Here is an 18560-nt window from a genome sequence, read left to right as displayed (position 1 = left end):
ACGGATTGTTACAGAAGCAGTTAGGTTACAATTTAGCACCCTGTCATTTGATCTCCTTTAGGATCCATTTACATTTTTTAGTTTTTACGATTTCCTGCTTTCCTATTACAGTTTTATCTGTTGTACTTGGTTATTCTTGTTAGTTTTTGTTTGCTTTTGAATGTTTTTCTGTCTATGAAATCCAGGATAGGTAAACCTATAGAGACAGTAACTGGATTAATGGTTCCTTGGGGGTGTGGCAGGGGAGGTTGGGAGGAAACGAGGAGCTAATAACGCTGAGCAGAAGAATGAAGAAAATGTTCTACAACTGATTGTGATAAGCATTGTACCACTCTTCTTGATGTGGCTGGACTCTTGAATTGTATGATATGTGAATTATATGCCAATAAAACTGTTGAAAACAATTAATGAATAAATAAATTTCCTTAATATAGTGCTTAGAGTTATTCTCTTACTAATCTTGGGCTCAGTGTACAAATTTTAGACACCAACTTCTAGTTTTCAATTGAGAATGCAGCAGAGGTCAAATGTCCACCAGGATATAGCTCCGTGGTTAGCTCAGGAATGAACAGTCTTTCTGGATAGTTATGAATCATCAGAGGAGAGTTAGTCTCCTAGCACATTTGATACATTAGAGATTTACTCATTATTGATTCAGAACATTGTGCTTTAATGGTACTGGAAATTTCGGACACTCGCAATCATTTTGGGATTTAGTGCTTCGGAGTCTCTTGGGCTCTGACTTTTTCAAACGGAGACACTTCATGGTGACTAGAGAGCCCGCCCTCTTCATGAAATCCTGGAACAGAGGGTCCAATTGCTCCATAGAAGCTGAGAGGTTTATATTCACCCAGGGGTGCCTCAGAAGAAAGGCCCGGTGATCTCCTACTGAAAAACAGCCATTGAAAATCCCATGGAACACACTACAGTGCTGACCCCCATGGGGTGACAAAGACTTGATGACAACCGATTATTTTCGTTCCATCATAGCCCAGTCCTTTGGGCGTATCCACTAAGTGTCGGCTAGAAACCAGGCTGAAGTTAGAACTAGATTCTCAGGTTTCTTACTGCCAGTGGCATTTTAATCATCTTAAGTAGACTTTGGAGCCCTGGTGGCATAGTGGTTACATGTTGGGTTGCAATCTGAATGGTTGGCAGTTCGAAACCACCAGCTGCTCCACTGGAGAAAGATGAGCTTTCTAGTTGCATAAACAATTACAGTCTTTGAAACCCACAGCGGCCTTACTATAAATTGGCATAGACTCGATGGCAGTAAACTTGTTTGTTTGAGAGAAACAGACTTTAATCATTTTAGTGATATTTTTAGAGCTACCCTTTTTTTGAAGTCTGTAATATTTCCTAACATCAATCAAAATTTGAAAATCTTTGGGCTGCTGACCTCAAAGTTAGTTGTTCAAACCCGTTCCATGGGAGAAAGATGAGGCTGACTGCCCCATAAAGATTGACAACACCTGACAAACCATACGCAGGGTCACTGCAAGGTAGCATTGGGTTGATGACATTGGGTGTAATGGTGAAGATCCTGGATTCTGGTATGTCATTCACTGTTTGGTATCCTTGAGCAAGTTCCATAACTTCTCTGCACTTTAGTGTCTTTGCCTGTAAAATAGGATAATAGTCTTCTTCTCACAGATTGTTTTGAGGATTAAGATAACCATACATCTAAAGTATTTAGAACCATTTTGTTACTTTTGTGTTCTGCCCTTTCAAACTCACTGCCAGTGAGTGGATGCCAACTCATAGTGACCCCATAGTGACCCCATAGGACTCGGTAGAAATGCTTGTGAGTTTCTAATACTGTAACTCTTTATGGGATTAGAAAGCCCCTGTTTTCTAATTGCAGAGCAATATTCTGAAAAGCAAAAAAAAAAATGTGTTCCTATAACCAGAATTAGAGTCTGGTGGCAAATTCTAAAATGAGTTTTGCCAGTGAATTCCTCCTATCGGTCATGCCCTTCCTTTTGCATTCTGAGGGAGAGGAGTAAGACTCCTGTCACTGACAACGGCAGCATGTCACAGGGAATATGCAGAAATAATTGCTAACACAGGCAGCTATGAGTTCGCTAGGATCTTTGTAAGGATGTTATGAAGTTAATTTATCAGTGAGAGTTTAGTGTGTGGGTAGCTCCTACCTCATTAGCTGTAAAAGAAGGAATATTGCCATATGTCAGACATTTTCCCAAGTACTTCCTATAATACTCTTACAATAGCCCTACTCCAACTTCATTGTCATCGAGCCCAGGGCAGCTCATAGAGACCCTATAGTACAGGGTACAACTGCCACTTTGCGTTTCAGAAACTGTAACTCTGGGAGCAGAAGAGCAGTCACTCTCCCAAGGAAGGGAGTTTCCAACTGCCGACCCTGCAGTTAGCCGTCCAGTGCGCCACCACCATGCCACCAGGACGCCCTATTGTACGGGTGCTAGTTCTCATTTTACAGATGAGGAAGTTGAGGTATAAAGAGATTAATCCACTTTCTCACGGTCCTATAATTAGCGGAGATTCAAACCCGGGGGGTGGGGGGAAGGTGTCTGATTTACTTTATCGGAGTATGTCATCTTGACCCTGGATTATGCTTTATAGCCATGCACAAAGAATACGTTACATGAAGAAAATAAGAGACTAGATGGAAAGGACCACCTAATTAAAAAGTCTTCAGTGCTAAGCTAATTAATTGCCTTTGTATTTGTCAGACTAAGGGAGGTTTATGTGGGGGTGCGGGGGGGGGGGTGGAGTGAATGACAAGAGAGGTGGGCTTTAAGAGGTCTGTCATGTGTGCAAGTGGACTGATTAAAGGGGAGCCAGATTAGAGATCATTGCCAGTAGCTGAGGAGATGTCTATAGAATGCGGATTTAGGAAACAGGATTAAGACAAGAATATGCATTTGGGGTGGGGAGGGCGGGGGCGCTAGCAGAGGGAGAGAACAACCAGAAACAAGGCCAGCCGAGGTGCTCGGACAATTTAGGACGTGAAAAGGGTAAAGACCAGAGAAGATTGGTCTGGAGAGCACGTAGAGCACTGAGTCATCCGTTCCTTTATAGACGCAAAGAAGAGACACGATTGTGCGCCCCTGATGAGAGCGGCGTCCATATGGTTTTCTGTGCTGTTGACCGGGCACTTGACTGGTGGTGACCTTTGACAATTTTTTAAAACTCTTCTAAACCCTGGCTGCCAAGTGAAAACTTACTCTAAACACCCTGAATCTTTGTGGTCTTTTCCAATTCCAATTGCAATCTGTTCTTCTTGAGTGCGAGTAAGTTGGGGAGAACAATAATTGGAATCATTATTGTAAGGTGTGAGCGGTGGTTCGGTTGGTACTTTTAGGATAACGAGGTGACTCTTAACAATAGGCCTTTTACTTCTCACCTGAAGGTAGGAATTCTACATTGTTCCTCATAAGAATATCTGTCAGGATACTGGTGGGAGGTAGCAGACTGGAAATAAGGTGGGAAGGAATATATCCTGGGAATTTACCTAAAAAAAAAGCAAACTTTCTTCCCAAAGCTACTTACTTTTAAAGAACTGGGTCTCCCCCCCCTTCTCCCCAGCAAGCTCTCCTAATGGGAACATTTTAAAGATGGAGAAGAAATACAAAAGTTTAAAAGAGGCAGCAAGGACCTTCGAAGGAACTTCAAGTTCACCTTAAAGACTGTTTCTGGGAAAATCTGTCCTCTTGGAGGAATAGCGCCCTTTCAAGTGAAAGAATCCTTTCCCTCCGTGTCCCGCTGTTTGCAGTGAGCAGACTCAATTTTCCGGGGAAGGGTTTGCTGTCAATTTGGGGGCTTAGGACGTAGCCCTCCTGAGGTGCAAAGATTTGTCTGTGCATCCTACAGATGAAGTCCTGCGGACGGAGCCACTGCCAGCCTCCGGTAGGGCTTCTCCAGGACTCGGGTCACCAGGGGTCGTGGTGGATTACATACAGATTCTGACTCAGTCGAGTGAGGGGTGGGAGCAGAGATGTTCTGTTTCTAACAAGCCCCAGTCCCTGGGTGGCAAAGGTCAGCAGTATGGACGACTAGCCAACAGACTGGTCCTTGGAACCAGTCCAGAGGCTTCTCAGAAAGAAGGCCTGACAATCTGCTTTCCCAAGGTCACAGCCTTGGAAACCCGATGGAACAGCCCTGCTCTGCACACCTGTGGTTCCCTGATTCGGACCGCACCTGAAGGCTATAGACAGCTATACCTTCAAGTTCTCAAGTGTTTTCATCCTCCTGGCTCATTGGCCACCCTGTTGCTCCCAGGCCAATTCTGACTCATAGAGACCAGTATATATTAAAAACCAAAACAAACAAACAAACATTAATTTCGACTCCTAGGGACCCCGTGCGACAGGGCAGAACTGCCCACGCAGGAGTTCAGAGACGGTAACTCTCGAGGGAGGAGAATGCTGCCTTGTCTTACTCTCATGGCGCAGCTGCTGGCTTCGAAATGCTGACCTTGCATTTGCTGCCCAATGCATCACCACCGCGCCACCCAGGCTCCTGCCGAGCACGTCAGCAGGACAGAGTGGGAGTGCCCCACAGAGGTCTCAAGGCTGCACTCTGCACGGAGACACATTGCCATATCTTTCTCCTGGGGAGCACACGGCTTGGACCTGACCCCTAACCTTTTGGTTCTCAGAACAGATATTCAAAATAATTTTGAAAGCTACATATGCCAGCCCCCTCGCCAGCCTGTGCGTTCAATCCTCGTATCCTGCTGAGGAGTGCACACGTCTAGGTGCTCTGTAGTGATACATAAGTTCTTGCTCTGTCAATCATTTTTACTACTCATTGGCATCAATCATTTTAAGGGAAAGATTAAAAAAATAATTTTAAGGTTTTTTTTTCCCCTTTAGCTGCAGGAGCCTTTGTGGCGCAGAGGGTTAAGTACTGGGCTGCTAAGCAAAAGATCAGTGCTACAGATTGCTCCACAGGAGAAAACAAGAGGAGCTGTCTGCTCCCCAAAAGACTCAGACTGGGCAGCCTTATGTAAGGGTGCTATGCATTTGAATTGAGTGTGGTTATTAGGGGTATTTTTTCCCTTTTAACAGAGAGATCTGTTGCTTAAAAATATCCACTAGAATGCAGTAACGTCTCTTATAAAGCTAAATATACATTTACATTATTGTTGATAAGTGCCATCAAATGGATTTAGATTCATAATGACCCCGTGCGGCCATGTAGAACTGCTTTCTAGTCCATAATATTTATAGGAGCTGGTCACCAGCTCCTATAACCACCAACCTTCGGGTCAGCCAAACCCCAACCAAGCCCACGGTGATTGAGTCGATTTCAATTCAGAGCAGTCCTCGATCGGGTTTCTGAGCCTGTTGATGCCTTACAGGGGCAGGCAGTCTCATCTTCTCTCCCAAGAAGGGGTTGGTGGGTTTGAACCACCAACCTTGTGGTTAGCAGCCCAATGCTTATCCTGCAGCCCTGCCAGCATATTTACCATATGACCCGAAAAAACATATATCCACTCACAGATATCATTATGCATGTTTTATCACAATAAATTTAATTTTAAAAAGAACTACAAACAACCCGTTAGCAAGGGCATGCAGGAGTATAAGAACCGTAGCCAGGAAACCAGGACCAGGAATGCCTGTCCCTGTTTCAGCTAAATACAGAGACAGGGTTGATTTGAGAAACTCTGCAAACGTGAGACAGCAGGAAACAATGGCATTCGCTACCTCCAACATGCTTCCAAAATCCAGGGAAAGTTATCAACCTGAAGCGATGTGACAGGTGCTTTAGTTTTTTTACAGTGATCACAGGAAAAGATTAGTAGATTTTTCTAATGATCACTGATACAATGACTAATCCTAAGAAGGCAAATTTTGCCACGATCATTATGAAATTCTAGCTACATTTCTCCAGGTGCCATTGGACTACCATCCCTTGAAGCCTCACCTGCCACCCTTGTGTGTGTAAAGTGGGGGATGTTTCTGTGCCTGGCCTTCCCAGATGACTAGCCCCTCTGAGTGGAGGCGCCTTGTGTCTGGTTATTTATCTTAATAGCCTTGCCTCATGCCTTCCTAAGTCAGCACAACCCTACTGATTGAGCTTAACCGGAATCTTCACGGCACAGGAGGGGACTGTTACAGTTTGGATTTTTAACAAGTAAAATCTCGAATTATGCTATATTTTTGGTATTTTGATCAACAGTAGGCTCTTTCGCCCACTCTATTGGAACAGGTAGTTGCAGACCTACGGGGAGCTGGCTGGCTGGTTTTCGCCTACGGGATAGCGTTGTCTCCTCGGGAGAAAGGAGGCACTTGGCTTTTGTACAGAGGCACAGCCTTGGAAGCCCTGTGGAAGCAGTTCTGTTCTGTCCCATGGAGTCACTGGGAGGGAGGACTATCTCCATACAGTGGAGAGGTTTGGGTTGGTTTTAACACTGCTCCACTAGCTGAATATGCAGCTTTGTTTATGATAGCTAAACGCTGGCTAAACGCCACACAGGAGAATGCTGTGTGCGAGACAAGGAACACAGTCTGAGGACAAGCACCAAGCCCAGTGCCCTCCGGGCAACTCCCACTCAAACCGGCCCTGTCGGACAGGCTAGAACTGCCCACCGCATTGCCAAGTTGATAATCTTCAGGAAAATATTTAGAAAGCCACCTCGCTTCCTTCTGTGGAGTGGCTGGTGCGTTGAGAACCCCTCGCCTTTGGTGAGCAGCCACGTGCTGTCACTACTGCACCGCTCATGCCGGGAAGCAGCCTCCGGAGTGCCAGCCCCGTTTCAGGCCCCAAACAGGCCATTTCCAGCTGGGGAACCGTACACTGATTCCGTAAGCACAACACCGAAGGAAACGATGTTGTGCCCCTTCCAAACTGCTTCTCGAATCCAGGAAAAACCAAGCGTTACTTACCCCAATGTATGTGAGAAAAAGCAGGGTTTTCCAGGCTCACAGGAAACAATAAGAATCTGCACACACATTCTCCCAAGGTCGGTCCATCATCCTCCGCAGCACTGAGCCCCACTGAGCCCCGCTGCTTATCTGAATGCTTCATGATACCTATCTTAACGGCCTCGTGGACCCCCTTCTTAAGTTAGGAGACCACCCCTGCTGATTAGCACTTAAAAGAAACTTTTACTGCCAGGGAGGGGCTGCTGCATCTTGGGTTTCCAACAACTAAACCTTGAATCATGTGCTATTTCTAGTACTCTGATGAGCTGCAGCCCCGCTCTCTCATCCACTATCACTCACTAGGAGTGCTATTTCACAAGCATTATACAGAAAGAAGGTAGAAATGAAGTGCAGGTGTTTTTTGTTCATCAAATGGAATTTGAGATTAACAAAAAAGAAAACAGAATGCAGTTGAGGTTGCTAGACGTGGGTGGGGGGTGTAAATCATTGCAAGCTGAAATAAGGCCACGTTTGGAGGTTGTATGTTGGTAACGCTCAGACTCATAATTTTGGTGGCGTTTCTATGACGTTTATGTTTTTGAAACCCATCCAATTGCACATCTAAAAGTGATGAATTTTGTTGCATATGAACATCAACAACCTCACTCTCAATTTGTAGTCAGCCTAACTCACCCCCTCTTTGAATTGTTCTTCATTGGAGCCTCTGTGGGATTTCTGTCACTTTCTGTATTGCCCAAAGGCACCTATGTCATATGTCATCATCTGGATGATTCCCCCCACTGCCCCATGGGGGGAAAACCATCTTGATTACTATACCTGAAGGGTCATTAATGGATCTGAAGGAAATAGCTTGTGCATCATACATGGTACTTTTTATGTTTTTATCTGATTATTATGGTGCATTTTTACATCTTGTGCTTATCTTGTGACTTGAGTCATGGAAAGTACCTGGAAAAGTACATGCTTCCCCTAAAATTCATTTTATGTTCTAGGGTAAAGCTGGTGTAGAACTGCTAAGCTTGCAGTCCACAGCCCAACACATAACCACTATGCCACCAGGGCTGCTCCTGGAGCATGCATCGGAACTAGTTAAATGGGTTTCTTTTCCAGAAGAATCGCTGGGGTTGAGGTTGGGGCTGGGAGAAAGGTAAGCGTAAATGTTCCTCTTCTGCTTGAAAAATTTTTGCATTTTAAACAGTCAGAAATTATATAGTTGGTATATTTTGAAATGACAAGAGTAGTTACTTTGCTTTTTGTGGGTAGGACGAGGTCTAATGAAATTCTCTTTTTCTACTGCTTTACCGAGTAATACCAAAGGCTGTTCTTGATTTGTATCAAGTAAGAGGGCCTCACTATTTCCTCTTTAAATTTAGCCTTTTCAGGTGCAGTTTTGAATGCTGCTGCGTCTTGATGTGTGTCATTCCATAATTCTTGATTATGGCCAGTTGAGAATTTTCAAAAAAATTTTGGGCAGGAAACCCCATTATCTAGACAACTGATTCCTTAAGATTGACTTCTTTAATTGTGAGATGAACTATTTTTCACATTATGAAATTTTAAATGTATTGTGTTACTACATTCATGTTTGTTATATACCATCCCTTTGCTTACATACTCTAAACTGTTACGTTCACACTGTAATAGTTAAAAACAGTAATTATAGTTTTCCGTGACAAATAACTTAAAGCATGGACTCTGAAATCCGACAGATAGGAGCTTGCGTCTTAGCCCTGGTTCTGCATATTGAGCATGTTTACCATGTGCGCTCCACAGCCCTCACTGACTTCTCAGTTTGTTACTGGGGCACTGTGCCCCAGTCAGCAGTAAAAGAAGTGGATCTTGCTTCTTGCTGACTAAGCATAACCAGGAGACGTGCCAGTTTTCCAGATGAGCAACTCCAGCTGCCTGCCTGAAAGGATGCGCAGGTCCTTGAGGTTCCTGGTGGGAAAGGACAGTATGTTTATCCATCAGGTAGGTAGGGGTTCTCAAGAAAATAACAGGACCACGTTAATTAGGGACCGGCACAATGGTCCCTTCAGAGGCTTCTACAACTAGTGAGCAAAACTCATTCAGGGCCGTCACTCTTATGTAGTTGGGCTCCATCATTGGCCCATATCTTGCCCCTGAAGGTCACATACGGGTGGGGTGGTGGCCGCTGTGTGTGCATCGTCAACTCAGTTGTCATGAAGCTGTTCTGGTGGCAGCTCTGCTTGTTGAAGTGCATACCGTGGATATTTGTTTAGGCATCCATCAATTTCCATTTCCTTCCAACGGTCCAGAGACCATTTCAACAGGAAACTGCCAACCACAACGTATATCACACAGGCTGTGTTTGTGGGGGTGACTATTGAGTTCCTTCTGTGACTGGCATACTGCTATACGGTATCCGGGTAGACTGCAGTGAGATGGGCTAGCAGAGAGGCAGAGAGAAGGGACTGGGGGTGAGGTGGGCACCTGGTCAGCCCTGTTAACTTGTCTCAATATCAACAAAAAAGACTTTCCCCAAAGTTCACTAAAAAGAATATTCGAGCTTGTTTGTTTCGAGACCATAACATACTTGAATGTTAGGATGTTGGTCACCTTTTCCAAAAAGAAAATGGACTAATGTCACAAGGAGGGCTCAGCAGTTTTACTAACCTGTCTCCATATGCAAAGGGGCTTGCTATGTGTCATTTCTCACTCACGACTCGTGTACAACAGACTGAAACTGCCCAAGTCCTACACCTTCCTCAGGATTGTGGAGTCCCCTGTTGTAGCCACTCTGTCTCTCTGAAGGGTTTCCTTGTTTGGTAACACTCACTGCCATCGAGTGAGCACACACACACACACACACACACACACACACTTCTATGTAAACACCATAGGGCAGGGTAGAACTGCCCCTGTGGGTTTCCGAGGCTGTAAATCTTTACAGGAGGGGAAAGCCTCGTCTTCCTCCTGCAGAGTGGCTGGTGGTTTTAAGCTGCTGTTCTTGCAGTTAGCAACCCAACTCATAGCCAGTACGCAACCAGGGCTCCTCATATTGACCGACCCTCTATTTTACATAATGCCCTTCTGGAGCACTGTAGACTTTACATCCGTCACTGTTGGGACTTGTGTGTCACCTGTCCAGAGTTGGAGTGCATGCACATGATCTGGTCCAAGAGATCAGAGGGAGTCACAGGGCTGGCCCCAAACCTATTGACATTAGCATGAGGCTAGAGTTGGAAGAGAGTCCCTGGGCAGTGTCAACATCTACTGCGAACACACAGGCTGGCGGTTTGAGTCTATCAGAATCACCTGGGGAAAAAAGGCTTATGGATCTATCCCCCCCACCTCCCAAATCAGTTACTGATAACCCTCTGGAGCATAACTTTACTCTGAGACACATGGACACGGGATCCGAACAAATTTGATAGCAGCTGGAGACCCAATTGTTCTAGGGATGTGTGATTGCCAAGGATAAGCACAAGCTGAGCAATGCATACCCAGGGCCAGCAAGCAAGATGTAAGATCTCCTAGTTAAGTCCCACACCATCTCCACATGCCTGAATGTGGACTGGGGGCCACTGGAGATCTGAAGAGCAGGCCTTTCTGAGGGCTCAGTGGACATAACTCTGCAAGATCACCTGGTAAGACTGTAGAGATGAGCTGTGACAAGAACAGCCGTACGAGGAATGCTGTGGTTGATGTCTGGCCCATGCCAATCTGGGTGCCCACAAGATTTGTGTCCTTTTAGAGGACCATATGGCCGGCCCGACTGAGACAGGACATCCCTCACTTTCCCATAGCCATACAGGGGACAACACTGGAGACACACAGTGTGGGACTTACGCCTGATCTGACCCCACCACACCGAGGCAAGACACTAAGGGCGTGCAACAGAACAACAAGGGGAACAGAGCAAGGAAGTCCCAAGGGAATATAAAAAATAGACTTTGGGGGCAGGACGTGGCACCCCATCAGACTCGACCAGAAAACACTCCTAAAGGTCAACAAACAGACCTTGAACAATTTACAGGCATTTCTTTTTTGTCATTGTTTTTTGTTGTTGTTGTTTTGTTTTGCTCTGTCTTGTTTTTGTGTGTATTATTATCTCTGCAGGTCTATCTATCTAGATAAGATAGGCTGGATAAATAACCTGGAGAAGAAAACAACAGGATCCACAGTTCCGGGGCTGGGGGACATGAGAGAGGGGGAGACAGGAGAAAGGAAGTGGGTATTAAGAAATGCAGGGACAAGGGAACAACAAGTGATCCAAAATCAGTGGCGAGGACAATGTAGGGGGCCTGGTGGGGATTCAAAATCAGTGGCGAGGACAATGTAGGGGGCCTGGTGGGGATTGATCAAGAGCCATGTAACTGAGCGGAATTACTGAAACCCAAACTGTAGCTGCTGAGGTGGCTAATGAACAAAGAATGTAGACATTGGAAAATGAGACTATAATTCAGCAGTAAGAACAGGTCTGTCTGGTGGATGGGAAGGTCAGCATGAGACCAGCAGAGAAACCCAATCAAGCCGCTGGCAAAGGATTCCGGCAAAGGATTCCTCAGGTTCCAGGCAGACAGGGTCTATGCATGCTCATCTGGAGAACTGAACACACATCGCGTTTCTTTCTTGGTGTTGTCGGATCTTTAAGCAGTCAACTATCCATCGGGTTTGTTGTACTTGCCGGCTGGAAGCAGATTTTCACAACGATGGCCTCAAAGCACTTTACCCAGCTGTCTGTGGAGGAACAAGTTCCTTTGGGCTGAAGAAATCCTTCAGAGATTCTCAAAATTCAAATCTGGCCATTGTTGGAGTGTCACCCCATAGCGTTTGTGTGACTGTTATAAACAAGGCTCAGAGAGGACAGAGGTAGAAAGAATGGGGTCTAATTATAGCTGACTTTGAATGACAAAGACGATAAACCCTTTCTTTATTTTTCTAGATCCTTAATCTATTTAAGGAGTTGGTGGGTTGGCAGATGAGTGAAATGGTTTTGGCTGTTTAGTCTAGGATCACAGGACTGGCCCTGGGCCCATGTGTGCTGGCTCATCCCTGGAGAGCGGCTTTCCCAGGCATCAATACAGGCTTCTGCTTCTGCTACTTAGCCATCAGCTTGGGACAGTGATGGCTCCTCTCAGCGCCTCAGCCTCCCCATCTGGAAAACTTAGTATTCACCTCCCATGGTGGCTGTGAGATGACCTGAGATAATGTGCCCAAACCATTGATTACAGGCTCTGGCCCATGCGAAGTCCTTGTACACAGAGCTGGGGTGACTCCGTGTCGGACAACCCGCTTCGAATCTCTGCGAATGCAACCCCACCAAGGTGGTACCATCACCTCCCTGTCAGTGGAAGTTTGGCTGTTGCTAGGATATTGACCAGCTTTCAGGGGAGCTTCCAGACTAAGACCAACTAGCTTTAGAAGGTCTAGTGATCTACTTCTGAAAATCAACCGGTGAATCTCCAATAGACCACAGTGGTCCACTCTGCAACTGTCCTTGGGGATGGCCTAGGAGAGGGGAGCCCATAGGATCAAGCCACCTTTCATTCGGTTGTGCATGGGATCCCCATGACTCAGGGACTGTCCCCCAAATAGCAGCAATCACTCGTACATGGCTTTGTTCCTTTGCTTGTTGTTGTTGTTTTGAGTGTTGTCCATTCAGTTAAGTCATACACATTTTTTTCATGTCGTGGCTTGCAATTCCCACAGTGTGATATCATTTACTTATCCTGCTTCCTCCCTGTGTTTCCTGCTTCCGTTCTCTCCTTCCTAGCCCTCCCCTCTCCTGAACGTTGTCCTTGGGCAAATGCTGCCCCTTTGCTAGCCAAGGTTGAGTGTTGGAAGATGTGCATACCTCCCTAGTGTTGTTGTTCCCCACAGAGACTGATGGTGTGGCTGCCAATTACACCTGGGGGGTAAGTTCATGTCCAGGCCTAAAGGCTAAATAAGGGCTATAGTCTTGGGGTTTTTCTTAAATCATTTTATTGGGGGCTCATACAACTCTTATCATCATCCATACATGCATCTATCATGTCAAGCACATTTGTGCGTTTGTTGCCATCATCATTCTCAAAACATTTTCTTTCTACTTGAGTTTTTTAAATGATTTCAAGTTTTGTTATGCATCCCTCGCCCCTGCACATGATGATGGTTATGTTGTTAATGTATGTCTAAGTGGATTCGACTTAGAGACCCCATGGAACAGAGTGGAGCTGCCCGCTACTCTTTCCTAGGCTGTAACCTTTGTGGGAACAGATGGCAAGGTCTTGGTCTTTTCTCTCACAGCACCCTTGGTGGGTTCATTGGAAGGAAGAACTGGGCAGAGTAGAACAGAACAAAGTAGAACTGTCTCTGGGTTTCTGAGGCTGTTAATCTTTATGGGAGCAGAAAGCCTCATCTTTCTACCTCGGAGTAACTGGTGCATTTGAACCAGCGATCTTGTGGTTAACAGTCCATCCTTTCACCCACTATATTGATTGCAGTCAACCCTGTGCTATAGAATTAGCTAGACAGGATTTGTTTGGTTGGTTAATTAACTGATATTTAGGAAGGAGCCCTGGAGGTGCAAGGTTAAACACTTAGCTGCTAACTGAAAGGTTGGCAGTTCGAACCTTCCCAACCATTCAACATGGAGCAAGACCAGGCAGTCTGTTCCCATAAACATTACAGCCTAGGAAACCCTACTAGGCAGTTTTACTTTGTCACACGGGATCTCTATGAATAGAAAATGGACTCAACGGCAAACAACAACAGGCCCTTAGGATAAAAAATGATAATAAAACATCTAATTATGAGATCTATAACTGTAGTCAACAACTATCTAGGGAACATTTTCTATGTGATAGGTATTGTTAGCAGTGATGGGAATAAGACGGTCAGACAGATCCAGTCCCTGCTGTCATGGAGCTTGCAATGTACTTAGGATAGCTGCGGTGACATGCTATGGTCACTGTGCTCTGTAAATCCCTTGCGCCATCAAGTATCTTCAAGAGTATCCCTCAAATCCCATCCGGTGTCACCAAGTAGCTCACAGCTGATGGCAACCCTGTGTGCATCAGAGTAGAATTGTGTTCCCTAGCGTTTTCAATGGCTGTTTATGCTTTGGAAGTGGAATGCTATGCTTTTCTTCCAAAGTGCTTCTGGGTAGACTTGAATTGCCAACCGTTTGGGCATCAGGTGAGCAGGTGAGTCTTGCATCACTCGGGTACACCTATACCTGGAATAACCCACTGCCAGTGAGTCGATTCTGAATCAAAGCGTTTCCAAGATTGTAAACCTGTAAGAGAGCCTCCTCTTTCTCCCAGGGAACAGCTATTGTGTTTGAACTATCGACCTTGTAGCTAGCAGGGCACTCTTACCTGACAGGGACACCAGGGCTCTCTATCCCTGGTAGTATAAGGTTTATTTAAAATTCTCATTCCCGAGCAGCTGGGACTCAGGAGCTTTGGGTTAACCTGCCCCCAGCTGATCCTGACCCTGACCCCGACCCTGATCCTGATCCTGATCCCTGGTCTGCCAAGTTACTATGGGAAGTGTGGCCCTAGCACAGCTCCCCTTTCCAGAACTCTAGTCTCCAAAGGAGTGCCACAAGGACATTTCAGATTTCGAATCTCTCTTTGGGGTTTCTCTCCTGCCTGTTTTCTGGAGAGGCAGGATGCTGCCTAGAATAGAGCCCCGAGAAAGAAACGGCCAACCCAAAGTCTATTTCTGTCTCTCCTAAACTCTGTGTCTTGGGGGTGAGTCACAGAACCTTAGAAATGTTCAGTTTCCTCATTTATCAAAAGAAGAATAAGAGGTCCACGCCTATGTAACAGAATTGGTGTGGTCCATAAATAATGCCATGCGTGTGCCAGTGCAGGTTTTGTGAGCCGCTTTGAAGGTACAAGTACACTGTGCTTTTATTGTTACAGAAAGGAAAGCCATTGCCAACATTTAACTCACGCTGTGTGTGTGTGTGTGTCTCACTGCAATTGATTCGATGTCAACTCATGGCGACATTTTAGAACAGGGTAGAACTGTTCCTGTGGGTTTCTAAGTGTCACTCTTTACAGGAACAAAAAGCATGATCTTTCGCCCTTGGAGTGGCTCGTGGTTTAGAACTACTGACCTTGCAGTCACCAGCACAAAGTGTAACCACGATGCCACCAGGGTGTGTGTGTGTATGTGTGTGTGTGTGTGTGTGTGTAAATTTTAAATATATCGAGGGCGGGCGGCGCGGCGAGCAGAGAAGCGGCGCGGCGGCCGAGATGAGCCTGCTCCTTGCCTGCACCTTGCTGAGCAGCGTCCTGTGAGTCGTGGGCACCCATCTGCACCCAGCACAGAAAGGCTCTGTCACCAGACCCACAGCATCCCCGCTAGTGTCGCCAGAGCAGGGCTGCCCCAGGGGTGGGACGCCAAGGCGGGACCTTCCAGAAGCAGACCGCCAGACCCCTCACCTGAGGCACCTCTGGGTACTTCCGAACCACCCGCCTCTTGGCTCGCCACCGAGAGCCACCAGTGGCTCCTTGCACACAGGTGCGGCATGGCAGGCAGGCTGGCAAAGGGCCACCGGGGAGGCAGCTGCCGCATCTAGCCGCATTTCAGCGCCCTCCGGTGCCCGGCAGACAACGCAGGGGCCCCCCCCGCTGCTCCCCAACCCCCGCTCTCGGGGCATACCCCGCACGATGGACTCCCTGGGGTACAACTGCTTTGTGGACCGAGATAAGATGGGCGCAGCCATCCAGGACCTGGGCCCCAAGGAGCTGAGCTACACGGAGCTGCAGGGGCTGAAGCAGCTGGCGAGGCAGGGCTACTGGGCGCGCAGCCACGCCCTGCGGGCCAAGGTGTGCCAACGGCTGATCCGAGACATCCCGTGCCGCAGTCACGCCCGACGCCAGCGTCTACAGTGACATTGTGGGCAAGATCGTGGACAAGCACCGCAGCAGCAGCCTGCCTCTGCCCGAGTTCATGGACAACACGCAGGTGCCCAGCTACTGCCTGAACGCGCGGGGCGAGGGTGCCGTGCGCAAGATTCTCCTCTGCTTCGCCAACCGGTTCCCTGACATCTCCTTCTGCTGGGCACTGCGGGCCGTGGTGGCGCTGCTGCTGCACTACAGCCTGGACGAGGCCGAGTGCTTCGAGAAGGCCTGCCGCATCCTGGCCTACAACGAGCCGGGCCGCAAGCCGCTGGACCAGAGCTTCCTGGCCTTCGAGACCTCCTGCATGACCTTCGGCGACCTGGTGAGCAAGTACTGCCAGGCCGCCCACAAGCTGATGGTGGCCGTGTCCGAGGACGTGCTGCAGGTCTACGCTGACTGGCAGCGCTGGCTCTTCGGCGAGCTGCCGCTCAGCCACCTGGCCCGCGTCTTCGACGTCTTCCAGGTCGAGGGCTACAAGGTGCTCTACCGCGTGGAGCTGGCCCTCCTCAGGTTCTTCCACAAGGCGCGGGCTGGGCAGTCGCCGGAGCCGGACCGCGTGAGGCAGGACATCCGGGCCTTTGTCAAGGACATCGCCAGGACCGTGTCTCCCGAGAAGCTGCTGGAGAAGGCCTTCGCCATCCGGCTCTTCTCCCGCAAGGAGATCCAGCTCCTGCAGATGGCCAACGAGAAGGCACCGAAGCAGAAGGGCATCACCGTCCAGCAGAAGAGGCAGCTCGTGCACCTGGCTGTGCACGCAGACAATTTCCACTCTGAGATCGTCAGCGTGACGGAGATGCGGGACATCTGGTCGTGGGTCCCCGAGCGCTTCGCCCTCTGCCAGCCCCTCCTGCTCTTCTCCTCATTGCAGCACGGTTATAGCTTGACCAGGCTCTACTTCCAGCGTGAAGGCCCTGAGCCCACCCTCTTGCTCATCAAGACCACACAGAAGGAGGTCTGTGGCGCCTCCCTGTCAACAGACTGGAGCAAGAGGAACAAGTTCGGGGGCAAGCTGGGCTTCTTCGGAACGGGGTAGTGCTTCGTGTTTCGGCTACAGCCCGAGGTCCAGCGCTACGAGTGGGTGGTCATCAAGCACCCAGAGCTGACCAAGACGCCCCTGATGCCCCCCGAGACCACGTCCACCCCCGCCGTCTCCACCGAGCCCGCCGACCGCCTCTCGCCCTTCTTGTCCGCGCGCCACTTCAACCTGCCCTCCAAGACAGAGTCCCAGTTCATGGCCGGGGACAGCGACTGCCCCATCATAGGCGGCAGGGGCGGCCAGGCGCTCTTCATTGATGGCAACCTGAACCGGGGCTGGACAGGCCATTGCGACACATTCAACAACCAGGCCCTCTGCTCCAAGAACTTCCAGGTGGCAGCCGTCGAGGCGTGGGGCTTCCAGGACCCTGACACCCAGGCCCCCAGCCAGTGACTGCGCTGCCCGCATGGGCCTGGACCAGCCATGGGGCCCCAGCAACATCCCCGCCACGCTGTCGGAGCTGTCCCAGGTCACTCCCCGCAGCCTGGGTCCCGACTCGCTGTGTCACTGGTGTGCCGGGGCCCCACGCCCCCAGCCCCCTCCCACGCATGCACTCCTCCGTCTCCAGCGGAACCGTCCCTCCTGGGCCACACACATTGCTGACCCTCGTCCTCGGGTGGCTTGCATACACAGCCACCACACGGCACAGCTGTCTGATCCTGCGCTGGTGGGCGGCGGTGACAGACAAACACGTACAGTCAGGACTCCGGAGAATGACCCCTCCCACACGGTGACCCCTCAGCTGGTCCTGAGGGCCAGCACCGTGGGAAAGGGGCACACAGGTTGTACTGACCCACCAGCCTAGGGGAGCCCTGGGACCTGCCACCCTCAGCCCCTACCATGTGGCCTCCCAGTTCCCTCTCACTCCTCCCATGGGAATTGCCCCACCATCCCTCCAACTGAAGCCTCCCCCAGATGGGGCCACAGGGGTACAGGCAGAGGACCAGGAAGCCAGCAGTGATGTTGAAAGGCAGTTTTTCCAACTATGAAATTGACTCCAGGCTCTTCTTACGGGTGGGGCCCCCCTCCTCTGAGTCCCCCAACCGTTGCCTGTACTGCCAAGTTAAGGGAAGATTAAACTATGCCTCGTTACATCGAAAAATTTTTAAAATATATCTAGTAGGTATTATATTTATATATATGTATGTGTATATATATGTGTGTATATATATATATATATATATGACTTTTAAAGTCAACATTTAATCTCCACCTGTGAGCCTTCCTCTTTTCACTGCCATCTCTCTATGTTTTAAAGCAGAGGTTCTCAACCTGGGGGTCGAACAACCCTTTCACAAGGGTCACCCAATTCCTAACAGCAAAATTACAGTGATGAAGTAGCAACGAAAATAATTTTATATTTGGGGGGGGGGTCACCACAACATGAGGAACTATATGAAAGGGACGAGGTGTTAGGAAGGCTGAGAGCCACGGCTTTAAGTGAATACTGGTTGTGTGGCTTAAGCTTGGTCAAGGGTGCTTTAGGGATCCTGGTTTTAGGAACAAGAGCCCTGGTGGCTTAAGGAGGTTATGCTTTGGACTGTTCACCACAAGGTCAGCAGTTTGAAACCACCAGCTGTGCCACAGAAGAAAGACCAGGCCTTCTACTCCTGTGAAGAGTTACAGACTTGGAAACCCACAGGAGCAGTTCTACCCTGTCCTATAGAGTTGATGTGAGTCAGAATCAACTTGATCACCGTGGGTTTGGGGGGTGGTTCTTTGTTTTCGAAGACACGTTTAATGTGAGAATCTTGAAATGTGTTTGCTCTGGTCATTGAAGCA

General features: G+C 48.4%; 1 protein-coding gene and 1 pseudogene across 3 annotated transcripts in view; both read left to right on the top strand.

The window, feature by feature from the left end:
- The window catches only part of ST3GAL6 (ST3 beta-galactoside alpha-2,3-sialyltransferase 6), a 125591-nt gene that overhangs the window by 37313 nt on the left and 69718 nt on the right, over window positions 1-18560 (top strand). The window lies entirely within an intron of this gene.
- LOC142441426 (TBC1 domain family member 24 pseudogene) lies at window positions 15509-17171 on the top strand (annotated as a pseudogene).

The sequence above is a fragment of the Tenrec ecaudatus genome, chromosome 2 (genome assembly GCF_050624435.1).
Source record: "Tenrec ecaudatus isolate mTenEca1 chromosome 2, mTenEca1.hap1, whole genome shotgun sequence".
Taxonomy (NCBI): Eukaryota; Metazoa; Chordata; class Mammalia; order Afrosoricida; family Tenrecidae; genus Tenrec; species Tenrec ecaudatus.
This window is presented reverse-complemented; position numbering and strand designations above follow the sequence as displayed.